The 23,495-nt window shown below is 44.6% G+C and overlaps 1 protein-coding gene across 4 annotated transcripts in view; it reads left to right on the forward strand.

Moving 5' to 3' along the window:
- Nucleotides 1-1,150: 1,150 nt before the first annotated feature.
- TGFBR3 (transforming growth factor beta receptor 3) overlaps nucleotides 1,151-23,495 on the forward strand; it is a 167,339-nt gene continuing 144,994 nt past the window's right edge. Inside the window, exon 1 of one of the 4 annotated variants that reach the window (XM_077333035.1) lies at nucleotides 1,151-1,656. The gene's annotated coding sequence lies outside the window, so the exon portion shown is untranslated. Of the gene's footprint in view, nucleotides 1,657-2,092; nucleotides 2,114-23,495 lie in introns of those variants that run through there. The other 3 variants (XM_077333036.1, XM_077333032.1, XM_077333033.1) reach the window with 3 other exon arrangements.

Consider the following 23,495-nt stretch of genomic DNA (forward strand, 5'->3'; position numbering starts at 1 on the left):
CTTCTGAGGTAAGTTGAGCTGAGAGTTCTGAAGGAACTGGGACTGGCCCAAGGTCTCACAGATGACCGCATGTGGAAGAATAGGGAATCAAACTCAGCTCTCCAGATTAGGGACCACTGCTCTTAACCACGTTAGGCTGACAATTTATATACCGCCCCTCACTGCAACATGACTAGGTGGTGTACTTGGAACAGCAGAACAACTAGAACATTTAAATGTGTGTAACAATATGAACAGAACCTCTTGTGGTGAAGAGTGGTAAGGCATCAGACATGCAGTCTGAAGCTCTGCCCCCGAGGCTGGGATTTCAATCCCAGCAGCCAGCTCAAGGTTGACTCAGCCTTCCATCCTTCCAAGGTCAGTAAAATGAGTACCCAGCTTGCTGGGGGGGGGGGGGGTAAACGGTAACGACTGGGGAAGGCACTGGCAAACTACCCCATATTGGGTCTGCCATGAAAACGGTAGAGGGTGTCACCCCAAGGGACAGACATGACCCATAGCTTGCACAGGGGATACCTTTACCTTTAACAATATGAACAGAGGGTGTCATAAAAGAGAACAGGCGAATAACCTTCTGAAGTGAATGTATAGGAGGGTGGGGAATGGTTTTGCACCTGTAGTCCGTTTGGCAGAGGTATGCAAGAGAAAATTGCTAATGGATGTTAATCAGTCATTGACCCTAATTCCTGTTCTGAATTTATTTCCTGTTCTGAATTTATTTCTTGGGTGACCCCCCCACCCCACCCCCGGGTCCTGCAGGAGCTCCATGATGCAGCCGAAGCAATCTTACAGTGACCTGTCGGGCGGATCTATTTCTTAGGGGGAGAGGACAGCGCACTCTAGATCTACCGTGGGCATTTTGCAAGGAGTAACGCTAAACGTTGCGCGACTGTAATCTAGCAGTGTGAACACCCCAGAAAGGGTTAGAAAAACCTGTCCGGTCGGAGACGTTGCATAAGGCGAAATGTCGGCTTTCGGGGAAGGGGGGGAGGCAGTGGGAGGGAGAAGGAAGACGGCGGAGACATCTCCTTCGGAAACACACATTTCCTCCAAGGCCCGCGCGTGTTGCAACCCCCCGGTCTTCGCAGAAGGAGCCACCGCGCTGGAGAGGCAACCAGCCCAGCCCAGTCCCGCGCCTCGCCCCCGGCTCCTCGGCCCCCCGCGCCGCAGGGAAGAAGGCCGGGAAGAAGCAACAGGCGAGGGGGAGAGAGGAAGAAGGAGCGGGCTCGGCCCAGGGCTCTTGGATGCCCATCACAGCGCAAGCCCCGCCCCCGCCCAATAGGAAGCCTCGTCGACTCTGACGGACAGGCGCGACCACGAGTCTCCGCTGAGGATGCGGCTGGGCTAGCCCGATGGGGTTAATCGCGGCTTCTGGGCGCAGCAAGTTGGTGCCTTTTTTGCCTTGACGCTCAGGGCATTCCCTGCCCCGGGACGCTCCTCCGCGCACTGGCGGGACTCCGGCGTGGGTTTGTCTTCCTCGCACCAGTCTCCGCGCCAGCGTTGCTCAGTCCGGCCGGGGAGCCAAGCGGGGTGCGGATGGCGTAGCTGGGACGCGGCTGCAACTCCCGGCGGGCGGGCGGGCAGGCGAGGGAGCGCGGAGGAAAGTTGCAGCCCGGTTGCCCCCGAAGTCGTCCTCGCCTGCTTTGACAGACCGAGGTAGGAGCGAGCAGCCTTCTCCGGTTGCCCTGGGGCTGGCCCCGGCCCGTGCCGCGCCTTGGGTTGGGGAACCGCCGGGAGCCCCCGCTGGGCTTGGCGTGCCCACGCTTGCCGGGGAGGGAGGAGGTGGTGGGGTGGGTGTCGCCCGACGCCAAGGCTCCTCTCAAGGGCAGAGAAGAGCGGCGCACGGATTGCTCGCAGCACCACAGCAGCGGCAGAGGAGGCAGGCGGATGCCCTCCGTCGGGATCCCCCCCCCCGGGCCCTTCAGGGCTTCCTGAGCAGCCCAGCTCGACCCCCCCCCCCCAAATCTGCTTGGCTCCTCTTGTCAGCTCTTGACTCAGTTCTCTCCGGAGCTCGAAGCCTGGCGCAGGGTGTGCGGCGGATCGCGGGCTGCGGGGCCGTGGGCAGGCTCTCCCTGGGTGCCCCGCGGAAGTGAGCTCGATGGGGCTCCACTAGGCACGCATCGCAAACCGCGCCCGCCCTCCCCCCGCTGCGCCCTGCGCTCCCCCCGCTGCGCCCTGCACCCAGCTGTCCGCCTGACAAACTCGCGTGCGACGCTGCAATCCCGGCGGGACCCCCTGGCGCTCTTCTAAAGTCACCTTGCTTGCAACCCGTTGAGTCCAGAGTAATGTCACTACGCTTCTCTTTCACTGCTGTGGAAGAAGGGTTTTTTAGGTTGCACGGTCTCTCTTCAAAAACTCACTCACTCCTGATGGACTTGGAGTAACTAACACCGAAGAGACAATCCATTCTGAGATTACATTATGATTTTTGTGTCTCTTCAGGCAAGGGATCAAAGCCAGTTATAGGGTTCCTCTATGGGTTGTTTACTATCACACTACTATTACTACTGCTGTGTTCTTTGGCTGGGACTCCAGGCTTGATTGTTCCAAGCGCCTGAACTATGTCACTCTTACTATGTTTAGATTTTGATAAATGCCTTGCAGGATCCAGGAACTATAGTCTCTCTTAATAGGAGGACCTTTTCAGCTTTTAATTATGTAGCAACTGTATTTGTTGCTGTGTTTTCAACTTCTTAAGCCAGAAAGGAACTCCCTCTCCTTTCTTTTTGAGAAATCCAAGAGAATGTTGTTCACAGCTTGCTGCAGGCATCATGTGTCATGTTAAGCAGGTCATTTGTCTCTCTTGGGGCAAAGTTGTGGGGTGACCAGGAAAGGAACCAAGTAATGAAAGTTTAGGGCAAAAGAGCTCAGGAGGGAAGGAAGTTTAGCAGTATAGTTTATATTGGTATTGTTGGGAGATGCAGCCATAGTGAGTTGGATTTTAAGTCAGTGTGTTCAAGAGGAGTATTCTTCTATAATATATTTATTTAAAACTTTTAGAGCCTTACCTCAATTTGCTTCCAAGGCAGCAACTAAAGAAATAAATAAAAGCATAGTTGTGCATATTTAAAGCGGCACCAACAGAATAGCAGCAGCATAACCTGTTGTGTTAAAATAAAACGGAACTAATATTTTTTATGCTTGAACTATCAAGATTATCTTAATGTGGTGGCTAAAAGCTAGCTGACTGATTTTTTTTTAAAAGGCCTGAGAAGAGTTTTCCAGAAATGGGGTGCCACCCCCCAAAAGGCTTTTTCCAAGACCACTTACCTGCCAAAATTTCTAGGTAGAGTACAAAGAGAAATGCCTTTAAAAATTTACTGAGGCATGTTCATCTCTTGTCTAAGTATTTTAATTCTGTGCAAAACCATTCCACAAAGCAGGATTTATTTTGCGTATGCATAAGATCAGTTTTTAAACCATGTAGTTGTTGTTGTTATAGCCATCTTGGTGAAGTGGTTAGTAGCGCAGACTTCTGATCTGGTGAGTTGGGTTCGATTCCCTGCTCCTTCCCCACATGCAGTTAGCTGGGTGACCTTGGGCTCACTACAGCACTGATAAAGCTGTTCTAACTGAGCAGTAAAATCAGGGCTCTCTCAGCCTCACTTGTATCACAGGGTGTCTGTTGTGGGGAGAGGAAAGGGAAGGCGATTGTAAGCCGCTTTGTGACTCCTTCGGGTAGAGCGAAGAGGCATATAAGAATCAACTCTTCTTCTTCTAGAGCAATGGGATAAAACTGGGGACTTTGGTTTTAATCTCCTGTCTTTTATTGAACTTACTGGACAGGTGACCTTGGCCTATTTGTCAGCTTAGCCTACCTCTCATGCTTGCTGTAGAAGAGAGCATGAGTCCGGTGCCTTGAAGACTACCAAAATTTGTGGCAGGGTATGAGCTATCATGAGTCACTGCTACTCCTGAGGCTCCTATCTGCTATGAATTGTGTTAGTCTTTACCGTGTTACTGTCCTCTTACTCTTTTCTATTGCTGTAGACAGATTTATAGGGCTACCCATCTTGATCTTTCTCAGGCTTGCTGTGAGAATAAAATGGGGAGATACCGTTTACTGCAGCAGCAGCAGTGTGCGTTTCTTGGAGGTTGGGTGCGATATAAAGTAAATGTTTCCAAGTGGTAAGAACAAGTTTGGTTTGCCCCATTTGGATCCCCTAGAGCAGCAAGCAACAATTTGTAAATAGTTGGAAGTTCTCAGCAGCAGTGAAGTATGGTACAAGAAGAGTTGGTTCTTATACTTTATATAGAAAGTAGGAACAACTGAAGGGGTGGTTATAGCCAATAGGCCTGCTTCACAAATGGGGTCTGCTTCATAAAAGCTAGGAACTCAGGCTAGGAACTCAGGCCAAGGAGAAACTGTCCAGCTCTCCCTGTGCCTAGACAGCCTGAAGAAGGCCCAAAGGCAAGAAAAAAGAGGAGTTGGTTCTTATACACCACTTTTCTCTACCAGAAGTAGTCTCAAAGCAATTTACATTTGCTTTCCCTTTCCTCTCTCCACAACTGACACCCTGTGAGGTGGGTGAGGCTGAGAGAGCCCTGATATCACTGCTTGGTCAGAACAGTTTTATCAGTGCCATGGCAAGCCCAAGGTCACCCAGCTGGCTGCATGTGGGGGAGTGCAGAATCAAACCCCGCATGCTAGATTAGGAGTCTGCACTCCTAACCACTACACCAAGCTGTAAAAACCATTAGATTCTTCATTACAAAAGTACTGTATGTTAGTACTGCTTTTTGTCAGTCTGTAATAAAATTAGGGTTGGTGGAAGTAACACACTTAAAGCGCCACCTCTCAGTGTGTTATCTTGTCAGGGAATTCACAGAACAGGACTGCTGTCCCCATATTTTTATCAATTTAACAGCTGGGGTCTCAGTAATAAATGGTGCTCAAGCAAACTCAATGAACTGTGTTAAGACTTCAGTCTTGGAACTTACTTGCAGTAATCTTAACGTTTTGCTTCCCTTTGGGAGTGTTTACAAGTTGTGACTGACAGAGGCTTTGTGCCTGCTGTCAAATATTACTAATGAATCTAAATCAATATATAGCATTATTTGAATCATTGTGCAATGTGTCTGTGTGTGTATACACACAAAGGTATACACACACACACACACACTGCTCTTTTACTTTTCTCTAGCGCAGTGGTTCCTAACCTTCAATATGTCCTAATTTACTTGGTATGACTACCCATCCAGGGTTGGGCCAAGATTGTTTTTTTGGGGGGTGGGGGAGGTTACTCCAGGGGTAACCAAACTGTGGATCTCCAGATGTCCAGGGACTCATGGGAGTTGTAGTCCATGGCTATCTGGAGAGTCGCAGTTTGACCACCCCTGCTCTAGGCAAATTATGATTTTGGCACCCATCTAGTTTAACATTCCATTTTCTGTAGTGGCTATCCAGATGTTTTTGAGAAACCAACAACCATAGCACAGAGGTTGCAGCTGCCCCCACTATGAACCCCCAAACAAATGGCATTCTGACATACTCAGCTTTTGCCTATGAAAGTTGCATTCCAGCCTTTCTTCTTTTCCATTACTCCCTCTAATTCCCCCTCAGATCTTCAGTCCCTAGTGACCATCAAGGACACATTTTACTTGATCAATAAGTACAAGCAATGAAGGGGGGGCAGCTAATGCATGATATGGAAGATGCTGTTTCCAGAGTTAAATCTTGGTTTCCAAGATCAAAATGAGAGCAATGGAATGGGCAGGACAGGACTTTAGGAAGGGCTGGCCTGCAGCTCACTTCCAGAGGCTTCATGACTCTCTTTTGGGTCCTGATCCACAGGCTGGGCAACACTGCTCTAGAGAGCAGGTTGCAGCACCCGCGCTGGGTTGGTGGAATCATTGTCCTGCTCTGCAAGGAATGCCTAAGTGCTGCCCTTAGCAGAATTGTACTCTTCTGACTTCTGTGGGCTTAGATAGAAGCATATGATTCTGCTCAGTATTGCCCAAAGAGCCAAATTTGGAACCAGCATAACATCAGTGGTAGCACTGAAGGCAGCTATTCCAATGCAGTGAGGCATGCACTACATCGTGTTAACAGAATTGCCACATGTGGATGGTGTATTTTTCTATCATGGGTTCAAACTTGTTCTTAGGTAATTAAACTCTTCTTGACATGGCGATAAGAAAAAAATCTGTGTGGATGCTCTCTGCTGCTTCAGTTTCATTACACTGGTAGACTTAAATTGGAAAGTAATGTAATACCTATGTTGGAGAAATGCCTGGAATGTAAAATTCAGTTTGCTGCTCCCCCCCCTTCCCAAATTGTTTCTGTTTGAGTAGTTTGCCCTTAGCATTATCCTGTGGTTTCATTTGCACAGATTAAGGTTACATATTGATAATGGTTTATGAGCATTTCAGTTTACATTGCTTCCTGCCACCCCAATCTCCTCTGTCAGTAGCTGATGGTTTTACTGGCACATTGGAACAGTGATGGCCAAGGGATTGCCTGCAGAATTTCTTTTTTGTCATGAAAACCAAGGGGGGGGGGGAATTGCACCATTAAAACATGAACCAGTAGCACCTTTTTCAAGGGGTGCTGTCCTAGACACGTTTTATGGAACTTGGCTTCTGAATCAATGTGCTGCTAATCAAATTAGCAGCAACACCCCCTCCTCCAACCTGTTGAAATAGATGTTCAACCCCTGTTCACTATTGTTAAGGATACATAAATGCTGAATGGGCATATAGCTGTTGGAGGATGGACAGCACAAGGCTTCAATCCAGGCTAATGTTACCAAAATTTGCAGTGTGCAAAAGTGGCAAAGTACTGCATGATCTCCTGCATTGGATTTCCAAATGTTGCAGATCTGTATGCATCCTTATGGGATCAGGATTTGAATTCTGGTTTCCCAACACTATAGGCACTGGAAAAAAAATCTTATTTTGGATATACACAAGAGTAAAAAATTAAGGGGAGCTTTCATATAAGGCCCACACAATAAGGGCTGGATCAGATCTCGTGGTGGCAAGTCTGTGGATTTAAAAGCCAGGTTTGCTGTGACCTTGTACAGGCCAGAGAAGGTGTGTGCATGTGTGTGTGCGCAAACACAGTTTTAACAGTAAACCGGACGTGTGGTTTCAAGGCACCAAACCCTCCAACTCATTGCTTATCACCATTGCAGCCTCTCCCCACTACCTCCTTCACTCTTCTTCACTAGCAGAAATTAGTCTTCTTTTTTTTGGGGGGGGTGAGGGTAAATGATTGGGGAGAACAGATGGAGGGATGTGAATAACAGGGAACTGGCGGATTTAGTACTCCTCACCTTTTGCTGCCTGGAAATATAACTGTCAGATTATACATGACATTACAGGCTTCAGCAGTTGGACACCATCACATCCCGTTTTGTCTTCAGAGTCTCACACCAGTCAGAGAACATGGCTTTTCCCAGAGAGAGAGCCTGGGAGAAAAAGGTCAGCTTTACAGCATGCCTACATGGCCAGTCTCTTAACTGACTGGGGAATGCAAGTTCCAAAGTCGGAGACCCTTCGCTGCAATTTGCTGTCCTTCAGACTCTTCCCAATGAAGTTGGTATACTCTTGACTTTCAGATCTGAATTGCACTCAAGTGTATGTCACCAGGATCCGAGCATAAAAGCAATGGCAGCCACTGCCAGAATCTGAATGCCCAGGGCCAAGATAAATAAAGCCCATGGGAAAACAATGCCAGTCTAACTTAAAAAAAAAACAATGGAGAGATTTGTTGACTTTAAAAAAGTTACAATTAATAACCAGCCAACACTCTGCACAACTAAATACACTGCATGGGTTTTGAACAGGTGCCACAGGTTCTTTAAAAAGAACCATGACTAAACTGTTATATTAATTGTACAGGTTTTCCATAGTTAAATATCTTGCTAGAAAAACAAAATAGATTCAATAGTGTCTGGAAGTAATCAATGCGCTGAAAACCCATTACAAATCTATTTGAAAAAGGTTGACTTTTTTGTTTGTTAATTGTATAAATCAGTTCATCATTCAGATGACTTTAAGCAGAGATCACGTGGTTCGCACTAGTTTAGGAATGTTTCCTTGACTGCACATGTTCAGATCACTTCCATGTAATTCATCCTATAAGCCTCGCAGAAGCTCTGCAAGGGAGGCCAGCATTATTATGTCCATATTGCAGATGGAACATTGGAGCCAGAATTGCTTTCTGAAGCCACCTTGTATGTTTGTGGTAGATGTGAGACTGGAACTGGTGAACTCTTGGATTACGGTTCATTCTTTTAATAGGCGGCTGTGTGAGAGTTTTTCAAAGGGAGACAGACTTGGGAGATGTATTAGATGGTAATAGAGCTTTTGGGTTTTTTTACTTTTTTTTTTAGTAAATCTCTTTTGGGAGCTTGGTTAAAAAGCATCACCGAAATTTAGTAAGTAGCCTTCAATTTGTAACTTGATATGCTCTTCCAATGAAAGGATTCTCGAAATCAGTTACAGCAAAGAAAAACTACTACCCAAGATCCCACAAGTTTTTGCTAAAACAAATATCCTTGAGCAAACAAATACTAAACTCATTCTTTCTCTCACCTGGAGTGGGTGGGGAAGCAGGTGTGTGTGTGTGTGTGTGGGGGGGAAAGCAGACACAGACAGCTAAGCCCACACTTTAAAGCCCCTGATTATAGGGCTTGTACAGAAGCAAAAGTGAGAGCAAAAGAGTTACTCCATTGCTCCTTGGCACCCTTAGTAACCACATCGATGGGGAGCCTTGTTTCATTGGCCAGGAGGAGCTGATCTGACTGTCAGTTTCTTGGCACAGTCAACTTGCAAACTACAATGGCCAGGAAGGAGCTTTCATCCCCTGGCAACTGTTCATACTTCTGAAGGTTGCTCAGCTCTTATTTACAGAAAACTGGTCTGAAACAAGCCCATTTTCACCAGATTTCAGGACTGTTTGCATTGAAAATGTCCATTAGATTTTTAACTAGAATATTGTAAATATTGCAGAATAAAATGGCTCTGAAATCTTAAAAAAAATTTTTTTAAGTAGCAGTACTGCAGTTCTGTTTTTAGGGGCTGGTAGTCACCTGATACTGATTTTGCATGTAGCTATGTTTCAATTATGAGCCTCTTGTGGCGCAGAGTGGTAAGGCAGCCGCCTGAAAGCTTTGCCCATGAGGTTGGGAGTTCAATCCCAGCAGCTGGCTCAAGGTTGACTCAGCCTTCCATCCTTCCGAGGTCGGTAAAATGAGTACCCAGCTTGCTGGGGGGTAAACGGTAATGACTGGGGAAGGCACTGGCAAACCACCCCATATTGAGTCTGCCATGAAAACGCTAGAGGGCGTCACCCCAAGGGTCAGACATGACTCGGTGCTTGCACAGGGGATACCTTTACCTTTACCTTTTATGTTTCAATTTGCCATGAATCAAACAATCACATTTAGACCTGGCTCTTTCTTTGAGGAGCTCAGGGTGATGTACAACATGGGTAGTCAACCTGTGGTGTTCCAGATGTTCATGGACTACAATTCTCATGAGTCCCTGCCAGCAAATGCTGGCAGGGGCTCATGGAAATTGTAGTTCATGAACATCTGGAAGACCACAGGTTGATTACCCCTGATGTACAAGTTTCCCCCCTCTCATGTGTGGTAGGTTAGGCTGAGATAATGTACTCAGTGAGATTTGGTAGTGCTTTGGTTGGTGCCTGAATCTCGGCCTCTCCGGTCCTAGTCTGACCCACTATGTATAACATCACTCAGGCTTTCTAGATGTAGAACAAATACTCTTCTTCAGCTGTTGTCCTGGTCAGAGAAAACAGACATTCTACACAGTATTGAGCTGGGTTCTGCAGGTTGACTCTGGAAGAAAAGCCTGTAAATTCCTGTCCTAATTGTGGCTGCTTCCCTAAACAGAGTGCAAGTTTGTAGACTAGTGAAATTGACCAGATTGTACAGCAACCAAAGCTCTGTGGTTTAGTCAATTTCATTATTCTGGAAACTTGAAACAGAGAAACTATACAAGGAATGGCAGCGCATTGGTCAGAGAAGCCTTTTTCAACATTTTGGCCGTGGAGAGCCTCTGAAATAATTTTTCAGGCTTTGAGGAGCCCTGGAAGTCATATCAGCTGGCCACACCTCCCTGACCTGTCCCTAGAAGCCAAAATCGAAATCAAAAAGGCAAAAAGTATGTAAATCTCTTTCCTCAAATGTATTGGATATTTTTCTTGTTTCAATCTGTTGACAACCAAAACGGAGTCCCAGGTATTCTTGTTCAGCTTTCTGTGTCTTCCTCAGTGATTGCCAATCAATATTTACAATTAGGCAGTATCAGAATTATTAACCAGAATAACATGAATATATACATTTGATGCAAACGGAATCAGATCCATCAGCCAACAAACCTGTATTAAATGTAACAATTATCATGCATCACTTCGGATAAAGTCAAAAGAAATATAGTTATAAAGCATATCACTTAGGTGAAAAGCTCTGCTGTCTCGGGGCCGTTTCCTCTCATGTACCCAGTCACTGTTACCCTAAAGCCATTGTTTAAAACACCCCCTGATCACACAGGTGTTATCACTCTATGTTGGTTAGGTCCAGTGGATGGTCAAGCTCAATAACAGTCTTATAGAAGGCATGTGAAGTCCATATTTAAGTTCAGTCCATTGGGGGCTGTCATATCCATCCAAACAAAAAATAAATTTTCTCTTAATTGAAGACTTGTTTGCGAGTCCGCTCCATCAAACAATCCAGGTTTCAAAGAAAAATCTGAATTCCTCCATATTATGCTGCTGTTCTATCCAGTGTTTCACAAGGGGAGCATCCAGGATCTGAGGTGGCATCTGTGTTGGCATCTGAATTCTGATTTTTAAAGCCCTTGTAGAAATACGCGCATATGCTAGATTACATTTGCACAAAATCACATAAACTACATTCTTTGTATCCCAGGTAATAAAGCTATTAATGTCTACTCTAAAACCATTTGTATGCACTCCCCAGGTAACTTTGAAGTGGTGTGTGTTTCCTTTTTGAAGTACTATATGTTTCAGAGGCTGACCATGTCCATCAGCGGTAGAACAGGTAGGTACAAGTCCAATAACACTGTAGAGACCAACAAGACTTTCAGGGCATGAGTTTGAGAATCAAAGGTATGACGGAGGGAGCTTTGCCTCTCAAAAGCTCCTACCCTGAAAATCTTGTTGGTCTCTAAGATGCTTACTGGACTTATGTCTAGCTATATATGAGGGTACATTTACAGACTCGAGACAAATGCTTGTGTGGGGCATACAACAGCGGAGTTATCAAACACTTGTTCAGTCACATGTGCCTGGTGGACAGTGTTCAGCTCATTGGGCTGCAGGTGGTGTGAGTCTGCTGTATGCAGTATTATGTGGTGGAAAGTGCTGATGAGTCACAGCTGACAAGGCAAGAAACATTCATAGTCTGTTCAGTGGTTTGCCATTGTCTGTATCATGACCTGGGTATTCCTTGGTGGTCTCCCATCCAAATACTAATCAGGGCCAATCCTGCTTAGCTTCCAAGATCTGACAAGGTTTGGTTAGCCTGGGTTATCCAGGCCAGGGTTTATGGCTTCTTATAGGAGAAGGAAAAAGGCACTGTATTGTCATTGGGCAACCTGACCTTTTTGGTAGCAGTTTTCTCCATTATTATCATTATCATTAGCCCCATATAATTAAAAGCCATGTAAATCAATTTATACCAGAGACAATAAAATCAAGGAAAACCAAAGTAAAAATGTCATAAAGTCAGAATCATCGCCAGGCATAACATTACAGTTTCCCCTTGTTTGATGTGGGTAGAGTGTTTACTAACCAGCATGAAATGCCTGACAGAAGAGCACACAAGGTCTTTGCCAGTCTTCCCACCAAAGGTAAGTGGGGAAAACAAAGGAATAACACAAGAGATGAGTTTGACAACTGGCGGGCAACCTCTAGGAAAGCTCTACTTGTGGTGGGTGCAAGTTGTACATACAATTTAGACAAAATCTTGACCAGGCCATGTAATCTAAGCCACAGTAATCTAGCATTTCCCAGCTGAAGAAAACTGGGAAATTCTATGACTTGTTTACTATTGGGAGCTGTGAGGAGTATGCAACATCTATTGGGCTCTCAGAACCCCCTCCCATTCAGATACAGCCCTTTGTGGGGTTACAGTCGTGATGTTACCTATGAAGAAATGTTCATATGTTATGGTTACTGTTGGTGTAGCCTCATTGTTAATGCTATAGTTACTGAACTTGTATTCTGTTACTCAATTCATGTGCCCTGTAAACTGCCCTGAGTCTCAAGGGAGGGCAGTATATACATTCAATAAATGAATAAATAAATAAATTACACTTTTTCTGAAGTTGAGTGCCACCACATTCTAGCATTATGGGTGTGAAAGTTTTCTCTACCACAGAGGTAGAACTGACTATGCCAGACTGCAAGCCTGATCTTTTGAATCAGGGCTGGTTTGGCCATTATAGCCACTGGGAGTGCTGGGAGAAAAGGGGCCATGTGAGAGATGTAGCACTGAGCCTGCTCAGGATCTTCCCTAGACTTTCATGGCCAGGGGGAGATGCACCACCCCACCAAAGGCTGTTCAGGGCTTGAGAAGAGGTGGCTTGCTGAGCAGGCCAGCTGCCTCTCCGTGTCCCGCAGGGTGCAAAGTGGAGACAGGGTGGATCAGGCAGTGGGTCCCTTTTCCATCGCCATTTCCCCATCCTAGTCCATGCCATTTCAAGCAGTGTGAGCCCATCAGCTGCCACTGTTTCTCTTGCTGACCACTTATCTGAAACATCTATGAATAATAATCTCTGCTTTGCCCAGATTGAACTTCAGTCTGTTCACCCTTATCCCAGGCCATTGCTCTTTCTCAGACACCTGGTAGGAGAAGCCCGTGTTTCATGTGGTTCTGATGACAAGGAAGAGGAGGGCTGGGTGCCATTGGAGTACTAAAGATAGCACATTTCAGACCCCTTTATGATGATCTCTCCCAGCAGTTGCATGCCAATGTTAAATCTTTGGAATTGTTCTTCATAGTTTGCAACCAAGATCTGGTGCATGCTTGTCTCTGGCTGCAGGCTTCTATGAGTGAGGGAGTGTGTGTGTGTGTGCCCGTGTGTGAATGCACAGGCTTGGATATGGCCAAATAGCTATGTGGGTCCCTGGCTGGAAAGAAAAACATTTCCTCCCAAGCTGTAACCATGGGTCTGTGGCTGTGGGGTAGCTATTGTACCACCGTATTATGTTATGATGGCTGAAAAGCAATTAGATCGTTTATAGTTTCAGTGGACCAAAAAGCAGCAGAGCTCTAAAAGCACTTTGGGGATTTCTTTTGGATCAGCTTCTTGGTCTCTTTCCATTAAAAATGTTGTTATTTTCTCCTTGGGAGCATCAGATTTTAAAACCTGTGCAGTTTAGCTGAGAGCAGTATACCTCCTTTTAACGTATGTACAATTCCTGATCCATCATTCAGGGCATTTTTATGCTGAACCTTTGTGGCTATAAGGGGAAAAAAATGAAACCCTCCACTGTATGTGGAGTATTGATGAGTATTCATTTTCTGTTCTGCCTCTGTGCCACAGAATAGTTCATCTTTCTATATGTATTTTTTCATTTTTTTCATTGTTCAAAATCTTTGCCTCAAATAAATGCCCTTGTCAAACGGAATGGCTCAGCTCATGCCGAAGCAGATGGCTGGGGCTGGTTTTTCAGCTTTTGCATGCAAGGAAGTTTTGAATGATAAGAATTTCAGATTGATTTGGTTCTGTCAAGACCTTGAAAGAGACCTCTTTAGATTATAGGGGAAGAGTTTATCTAAAGGTCACGATCAGCAGCTGGCTAGAATCTACTCTGTTTTTCATTCTTAAAATAAACTCAGGCAGGTTTGTGAGATTCCTTCTCTATAATAAACAATGGCAGAAGAAGGTTTGGCTATGAATTAACTTTGGTTGATTTCAGTGAAATCATATATGTTTATTGGGCTGAGTCTGTGCATTTTCATAATGAAAAAATGGTAGGCTTAAAAAACAACAACAACCATAGCATGTCAGGGAATAGGGTTATAGCCCTGTAGGACTTAGAGAAGCATGAGCAAATGGGCAACACCCCCTCTGTTTGAGAAGGGTTTGTCTGTTTCATGTGTGGGAGAAGTTCCCTGAGTTGGGTTTTTGCATCTAGAGGCTGGGTTTTAACCTTTGGCTAGCTTGATCCTATCATCATGTAGCTATTTCTTGTTTTCTCTAGGAAATAAAACTCAAGTGTTTGTTTGTTCCAGAGACCAAAGGGATTATGATTTTTGTTCCATAAGTTTATGTCTGTTTTTTGAAAAAATACAGTTGTATTTTTAAAAAAAATATTGAACCCAGTTTCCTAACCCATTAGCTAATGTTTAGAGTCACTTTGTAAGCATTATCCCTATCTGTGCACTTTCCTTATTCACATATTTGAGCAACCGTGCTTTATTTTTTACAGGGATCCCGCCTGTCTTTTTTTACTTCAGTCTGGTATAGATTAAAATGATTTGTTTTTCAGTAAAGAGTTTCCCAGTGAAGCTTTATTTAGATAATCTGAGGAGCTTTTCTTATCTTTGAAAACTAATTGCATCAAAGGTTATGAGAGAGTTCTTTCGATAAGACCTTTTTGGCCCATAAGAGAAAGTAGAAAAATGTATCCTGTTGTGATGGCCCCTTCTCTAATTTAAGTTGGAAGCAATGGGGCTTCTAACATAGACATTAGGCAAAGGGCATATGATAAACCCAGGTGCCAACCCTGTCCCCATAGCTATTCAGGCAGCATTTGGAGAGGTTCTAATAATATCAGGCCATTAGAGGCTCTTACACCTGTTTGTTTTCCTGAGTAATGTACGCTGTCATCTGACAACAATGCCTCTTGCTCTTTAGGTTGGACAGAGAGGTTGGTTCCTGTGTGAAAGAATACATGGGCACAAACTAGGTATCTTTTTTAAAAATGGTAACACTGGAAAGCCCCTGGAGAAATCAGTCTCTCAGGGTGCTTTTATGCTAACCTGAAAGTTGTCATTTTTAGGCTCCCTCCACAGAAAATCCAACAAGGAACTGAATTGGAATTGTTTAAGAAGCTATCTAGTTACTGCTCATTTGTAGTTTTAGGTATTTTATACTGCATGGATTACATTAATTTAGCAAATCCAGTGAGACTGTGTCATTATCAATTCCTGCTGCTATGAATAACCAGTGTATTTATGTTGCATGCATTTGGGCTTTGTACATAGTCTGTACCTTATTTGTCTTTGATAACATGGATTTTGGTCCCGTCCCCCCCCCCCGGACCATATCAGTGTGTGTATATATGTCTGTCTTTCATCTGAGGGTACCTTTTATACTTCTGATGAATCAGGTGCAAGTCCACAAAATTTATGCCACAAGCTTTATTGTGAAATATTGTGTCATTCTTTTCATTTATACTCTACCTTTCTCCTGGGAGGGGGGGGCAGAACAGCTTACATAATTTTTCTCTTCTCCACTTTATCTCAACAACTCTGTGATGAGGTAGGTTATGTTAAGAGTATGTGAGTGGCCAGAGGTCCCCCAGCAAGCTTCCATGGCAGAGTTGGAATCTGAACCCATGTCTTCCAGATCCTAGTCTGCCACCCTAACCACTACTCCACACTGGCTCTTATCTGCTGTCTGTGTTTCTCACATTCCTGTTGGTAGTTTACATCAGTTTTGCAATTTTATTTTTTCAATAGAATCTGGAATCCAGGACTCCCTTTACTGTTCAGTTCCACAAACTAGTACAGCTTGCCACCCTGCTCCAGAATCTATTGCTTTTGTTATTCATGCAATGGCTATCCAAATGTTCAGCTAATGGCTCAAGGAGTAACTGGTTAGCATGTGCAGGATCCCTGCAAACACTCCCATCCAGGCTAATCATGCACATACTTGTGCTTTGACAATATACATGCACACACACACACACACACACAATAACTTGTAAAGTTTTGATCTGATTTGGGCTTTTTGATTAAGGCCAGGTTCTTCATTTGTTCCAGTGATATTACAGCTGCAGTAACCCCATTCCTTTCTGCCCCACCAAGCTAACATGAGAAGGCAATGCAAGAGAGGCCTGCATAGTGATCCCTCCTAACTGAATTGCCTAAAAACTGATGCAAGGGGAGAAGTCATTGTGTATACTTCTCTCACTGTTCTAAGGATGCCCATGTTTTCCCAATGGTACTGGAAGGATCAGAGATGTGGCATCTTCCACATTACTGGTGTAATGGGGATACTGGGCATAAAATAGACTGCCTTTTCTGGATTGGGAAATTCCTAGAGATTCCCAGTCATCTGCACTCTGGCCTCAACCAAAGACCTGCCAGAAGAGCTCCATCTTGCAGGTCCTGCAGAACCAAGAAAGCCCCTGCAGGGCCCTCAGCTCTCCTGGGATCTCATTCCACCAGGTTGGGGCCAGGACTGAAAAGGCCCTGGCCCTGGTCAAAGCCAGGCGAACCTCCCAAGGGCCAGGATCCGACAACTGGGTAGTACCCGCAGAGTACAAGTCCCTGCGGAGAGCATAAGGCGATAGGTGGTCCCTCAGGTATGTGGGTCCCAGACCGTGAAGGGCCTTAAAGGGTTAAGATCAGAAAGATCAGAAACTTGAACATGATTTGGGACACAACTGGCAACCAATGCAGCTGCACAGCACTGACCTGATATGGATCCTCCATGATGATCCTGTGAGGATCCTAGCAGCTGCATTTTGCACCAGCTGCAATTTCTGGGTCAGGGACAAGAGAAAGGTCTACATAGAGTGAGTTATCTTGGAGGTGGCTGTCACATGGATCACCATGGCCAGGTGTACCAGGGACAGTTAGGGTGCTAGTAGCCTTGCCTGGCGAAGATTGAAAAACGGCAGACATGCTACACTTGTGACCTGCACCTCAAAAGTAAGAGTGGCATCCAGGATCACTCCCAGATTCCTGGCAGAGAGCGAGGCGTTAAGTTGTACCCCGGCTAGATCGGGTAGACATGCTTCCTCTCCTTCCTAGCCACAGGACCTCTGTCTTGGAGGGGTTGAGTTTCAGGTGACTCTGCTGAGCCATCCAGCTTTGGCTTCCAAACAGCTGGCAAATGTATGTGGGGGGAGTCTGGGCCGCTGTCCATGAGGTGATAGAGCTGGGTGTCATCTGCATACTGAAGACAACCCATCCCAAAGCCCCACACCAGTTGGGGCCAGAGAGTGCATAAAGATGTTAAAAAGCATGGGAGAGACGACCATCCCCTGAGGAACCCCACAAGGAAGTTGAAAGGGGCGTGACAACTCTTCCCCCACTGCTACCCTCTGTGTCTGGTTCCGTAGGAAGGAGAGCAGCCACTGGAGGGCTGTCCCATGAACCCTGGTTCCAGCAAGGCAGTGGGCCAAGTGCTCATGTTCGACCACATCAAATATGGCTGACAGATCTAACATAACGAGAATGGCCGAACCACTGCTATCCAACTGGCGCCAGAGATCATCCATCAAAGATGACCAGCACTGTCTCCACCTTGTGGTGTGACTGGTATGGATCAAGTGCCAAAGCTTCCTCCAAGAATGCCAAGAGTTGATCCATAGCGGTCTTCTCAACCACCTTACCCAGAAACACCAAATATGTGACTGTTTGATAGTTGGATGGGTCCCCTGGATCAGACGATGATTTCTTCAGCAAGGGACCCACCACTGCCCCCTTCAGCACCTCAGGGAACTCCCCGATAGACAGGGAGAGGTTAAGAACATCCCTGATTGGCCTCCTACCTGCTGTTATTTAAACTGTTCTCAGCCAGGTGTATCGAATGAGTTACAAAATATGCATTGCAGAACAGGACCAATTGGGGCTTGCTTTAAGCAGGAAAAAGTGAAAGCCTTGATCCTTGTCAGGTTGTAATTATGTATATTTTGTGGCTTCCTGTAATTTAGTGGCATGCTCAGTGATATATTAAGTCTAAAAAGAACCTTGCTGAAAGCTCTGGTAGTTGTGTGGAGATGGTGGGGGGAGCACAACTGTGTATGGCATAAAACATCTTATGTTGGCACTCGTCCAGTTCCCACAGCCTTTTGCGGAAATGTCCCATTACTGAAAGCAACAATGTCCTATTTTAACTCCCTAAAAATGATGACTTTAGTCCCCCCCACCCCCCCCAAAGTACCATCTGTCCCCTCAGAATTTCTGAACTTGTTACTGTTTGGGTTCCGAGTGGCTTGTGCCAGTCCTGGAAAGATTATTATTACTCACTTGGCAGTAGTGTTTACAGTGCCATTATTCTATTTCCTGTCTAGGATATAAGCAAAATCCAACGGGAAGTACCCTGAGAAATATTACTCTGCCTAATAATTGTGTTGGTATGGGATGTAGTTTAAGATTTCTCTCTCTCTCTCACTCTCTCGCTCTCTCTGCAGATTATTTTTAAAAATAAACTGATTATTTTATTTTAAAGATGACTGACACCTGTATTTTATGGAGAGGTAGGCAAATCCACTAGCACTCTTGGAATAATCCAGAGTCCCCACATTAAATTCCCATACTGGGTTAGGACTGCTGCCTCTTAGTAATGGAACAGAGGCTAAAATCTGGAGGCGGAGAAATTTTGGATCAGTTGCTAGAAAGAAGCAAAAGTGCCTTGTCTTAATTCTTCCGGCATTTGCTTCCTCCCCTTTTCTTCTGCGAACTGTCGCAGTTCTTTGTTTTTCAGTGTTAATCCTTGTAGATTCTTTTGTATTGTGTACAGATGTACAGATTTATGCGGTATTTTTACATATATCATGCCAGTTTATTGATGCACAAATAATATTGAAAACTGTGTACGTCTTCTGGGAAGGTGAGGAAATGGTGTTTGTTTGTTTTTTAATGACTGTACCTACATGCTTTCCTGGTTCTTAATGCCATTAAAGGCCTCTCTGTCTGCCTCGAATGACTGCTTGATTTGCAACTTCAAAAGGTGGGTTTGCAGGTTGAAACATCAGAAATTCAAAATGGCTCCCGGGAGGCATATGGTGCTTTAATGATTTGAGAAGCTAAATCACATATTCTTTAGTTCCTGGCAGGCTTTTAGATGTAAGACTTCTATAAATAGGCCACACAACAGACACACTGTGAGGTTGGTGGGGCTGAGAGAACTCTGACAGAATTCTGTAAGAACAGAACTATCAGGACTGTGTCAAGCTCAGGCTGGCTACATGTGGAGAAATGGTGAATCAAACCTGGCATGCCAGGTTCGAAACCGCCGCTCTTAACCACTACACCAAGCTGGCTCCCAGTAACACCAAGCTGGCTCCCTCCATGACCACCTTGAACAAGAAATAATTTTTAAATCCATGGCAGGGAAGAGATTGAAAGCAAAAGATGATGTTGTCTCAGTCATTCATGACAGACAGTTGTAAATTAAAAGCAACAACAGCCCTTTTCAGGAAACACTAGTGTGTGTACAAAAAGCCAACAAACTGTATATATGGCCTCTTCTGATAACTGCGGTCACCATGTTGTGTGACCAAGGGTAATGCACATATTAACCATTTGAATACAGATCCAGTTTACATGATCTGACTGCTGGATTTTTTAAAAATGTCTGTGGTTGGTAGGCTCCTAGTGTGCGTAATTATAACATCTAAAGCATTGATTCAGAACCAGAAGCCAAAACTGTCCCACAGGTAAGAATTAAGAACTTCAGTGTACCTGCTCCTGGGAAGCTGGTTCGCACTGTTGATTCGAAGCCCTTACAGCCTGTGCGTGATGCTGGCAGACTCAAGAGAGCCTTGTGTAATGATATTCTCTCTGCTGAGGGTGAAGGTTAGGAATATTGAAGGAAAGGAACCGGAGGAACTGAGCTGTGATAAGGAATAGGAAGCCATTTTTCATGCCATAAAGAAAAGTTTTGACAGGGAGGATGATAGAATGGAACAAAATGGAAAACAAAGCAGGAAAAGAAACAAAAGCAAGAGAGATAATACAAGAAACAGATGGTGATCTCTGGGGAAAGTAAGGTGCAGAAAACCTGACATCAAGGATCTGCTTTGCCTGATACTTGCTAGAAAGGACAAAATAAATGCTCCAGTCAGTGTTTGATCTAAAGTGTCTTTATTGTTCTTTCAGGCCTTAGAAAATTTTGAAGAACTTAAGTACTAAAGGAAGAAAATTGGGGTGGGGGTGGAAGGATAAAAGGAGCCTTATGACAGAGGTCTGCAACCAATGGATCCCGAGCTGAATGTGGCTTTTAAAAATCTTGAAGCTTAGTCATGTTGGAAGAGATTTTTGTGGAATTTAAGATTTTTTATGGAATGAAAGGGCTTCTTCGAAATCCTTTACCAAAAGGGAAGTTGTACACGTGCACAGTTGCTAATAACCCAAGTGTGAATCCAGTGCGCTAAGTGCAGGTTGTTCTTGTGTATATTTGTTACTTACTGTCAGAGCTTATGTGTGCCATTTCCTAATAAACCTCCCCTCAATGGCCAGTATTTGGGCTGTAGAAACTTCAAATGTATTGATTATCAGTAGCGTAAAGGGGTTTTTGTGTGCTGGCCCTTTGTTGATCTCTTGCTCTGAATGTTGATGTTGCTTGGCTTTTTAACTGTCAAAGGTTGCAGACCCCCTGCCTTACAAGACCAGAATGTTGCCAGCTATTTAATGCTTTAGCTTGATGGCATCCAAAAGTAGTTTGGCTACCTTTCCACATATTTTGAGCTGCAACTGCAGCAGTTAGCTGCAGACACATAGGATGGGCTTTCAGCATCGCGCAGTTTTACTTTGAGAATACTTGTAGCTGGGGATTTTAATAGCTTGATTTATACTTCGCTCCTCCATAAGTTGCATGTAAGCTCAAGCATTATCACAATGGGATTTAATTTCATAGAATCTTCATAACATTGAAGCGTTGTGGTTATAGCTCTGAAATTAGAAAGGGTATAATTCCTCCCTTTCTACCTTTGTGCCTGGATTTTTAGTGGCTCTCAGATTTTATGAGAAGCTGGAAGTCTTTGGATGGAATTACTGTGCTGTGATTATGTCTGAACAGGTTAGAAATGGAAGTGGCTAGCAGGCCTTTCGTATGAGAGCTGCATAACCCAGAAAGACTCACTCTTTCACATGCAACTAAAGACTGATTTAGGGGACAGTCCTAAACATATGAGTAAAGGCTCCATTGATGCCAACCATTGGAAGGGTTGTGCCCTTTGATACTGAGAGTCAGAATAGCTTGATCTCCCATGACCCCATTTGGGTACAATCCTTCAGGAAGCCTTTGTTCTATACAGAGTATGCCATTGCTGGATTATACATTGACCTTAAGGAAAGAATGATCTAACCAACAGTTACAATTTTCCTATTCAGGATGTTCTGTTTGGCACTTCTGTTATCTAGTAATTCTTGGTTCTTATTTTTCCTCTGTTCATTGTTTGTGAAATGGTCATGAGTGTCCGCTTAGGGGTTTCAGAATGCTTATTCATACCCTATAGTATGTATGATATCTGGCATTTGCATTGTAGAAGAAACTTTGCTGGTTGCTCTGGTAATTCATCTTGGAGGTTTCTAAGTGGTTTCTCTTGTTGTTTTGCCATGCTGCATTATGAGGGCCTTTGTGTGTCTGATGAAATGGGCCCCAATCCATGACAGCAATATCACAACGTATAGGAATCTAAAAGAACAGGATGGTTGAAAATCTATAATGGAATGTTCTCTGTTTTAAAACTCAGTTACAGTCACATGGGGTCCCAATTTGGATCATGGCCACGCGTGGACTTAAGTAGACGTTTACCCATTGTGCCTCAGTGTGGCCATGCTAATCAAAGTCAGCTTTCCATGTTGTTGCAGCTTTTCCTTTAAAGAGTAGTGCTGCAAAATTTGAAAATAACAGGCTAATAATATAGATTCAGATAGGCTCATAATATGAATTTGGTTTACTTCTAATATTGGTCTGTGTAGAAGACACCATAGAGCAGTGGTTCCCAACCTTCCGAATGCCACGACCCTTTAATACAGTTCCTCTTGTTGTTGTGATGCAAGTGTTCTTTCACAGAAATTAAACTGCAACTGACCAATGGCGTGAAGTTCCATTGTTCATGATTGTATATGCATTATTTTTTTTCCGGGGGTGCTGCTGGAGTGGTTGGCGGCTGAGTACGGACGCCTGCAGGAGGAGTGGCAACAGTGGTGGTTCCCCCCCCTCGCCCTGCTGCGATCCCTGTGAAAGGGTCATTTGACCCCCAAAGGGGTCCTGACCCCCAGGTTGAGAACCACTGCCATAGAGTTTTCCCAACTCACCTCCATTCTTGCAGCCTTTTCTGATATTGACAAAGATCATTCTTGTAATTGTGGTATCCATACGGAGGAATAGCTGTGTAGGCGGGTGGGCAGGAATGCAGTAGGACAAGGGGATGGTCTACCTTTTTCCTCAACAGTGCCAGGATTATGTTATCAGATGTGCCCAAAGCAATATCTCTTTACTCTTTTCAACAACAGCATTGGATTTTTTAAAAACTACCCCTGTTCTGAATGGCGTCTGATATAAAATACAAAAATACCCGAAGAAATATCAAGGTAGGAGTCCTGCAAGGGCTTTCATTAATCAGGGCACCATAGCCCCCAAATTCCTGTTCTGCATGTCCATCCTTGCCTTGTCTAATTTTAATAGCCCTAGCCCATGACTATTGCTTTCCTCTTCACGTAAAGCAACCAAGCATTGCAAGATATTGACCCTTATTCCCTCTGCCATTTCCCCAACCTGAAATTGCCCCAGGGGTTCCATTTAATCAGTTGAGGAAACTTACACGTAACCCCCACAAAACAGGTGTAGCCTCTAATAAGGCAAATAGTTGACTGCCCTAAGCTATTTCAGATTGGGGAAAATGCCATAAATGCCATCTTCCTTCATGCTGTAGTTCTGATCCAAAGCAGACTCTTGGATACCTGGGAAACATGGATTCTTAAAACACACCTGCAGATTCAGTGCAGGGATGTACCCAGGAAAAATGTTCAGTGTGGTTGGGCCACAATCAGGTGCAACGCTCTCAAAAGGAGATGTGTGGCTTCTGGGTAGGAGAGCAAGCGCCATGTAGAGAAAATACCTGGAGATTTTTTGGAAAGGGGAGGGACTTCAGTGGGGGTTTAAAGCTACAGCGCCCACCTTCTGAAACAGCCATTTTGCTCCAGGTTGAAATTATTTAATAACATTGTAATAACAGGAGATCTCTAACCATGACCTAGAGATTGGCAACCCTTCTTCTGTGTCTTATGGTGTCACAGGAGTTGTCTTGAAGCATGATACGGCTCAATGGGGAGTGGGGATATGGGGAAGTGTCAGTGTAATACTATAGTGTGCACTGTAAATGTTTTCCACAAAAAGAAAACCTTCAATCCACGGTCCTACCACAAATCTCTTCCTTAAATAAGTACCTGATGACTATTTCAAGAAGAAAAGGAATATGCCTCCTTTTAAAATGCAGTTTTTCACCTGCTTAATATATTACTTGATTCCAATTCAGATGGGACACCCATTTCAAAACCACACCATAAATTCATGGTAATACATTAACT

This window comes from Paroedura picta, chromosome 4 (genome assembly GCF_049243985.1).
Source record: "Paroedura picta isolate Pp20150507F chromosome 4, Ppicta_v3.0, whole genome shotgun sequence".
NCBI lineage: Eukaryota > Metazoa > Chordata > Lepidosauria > Squamata > Gekkonidae > Paroedura > Paroedura picta.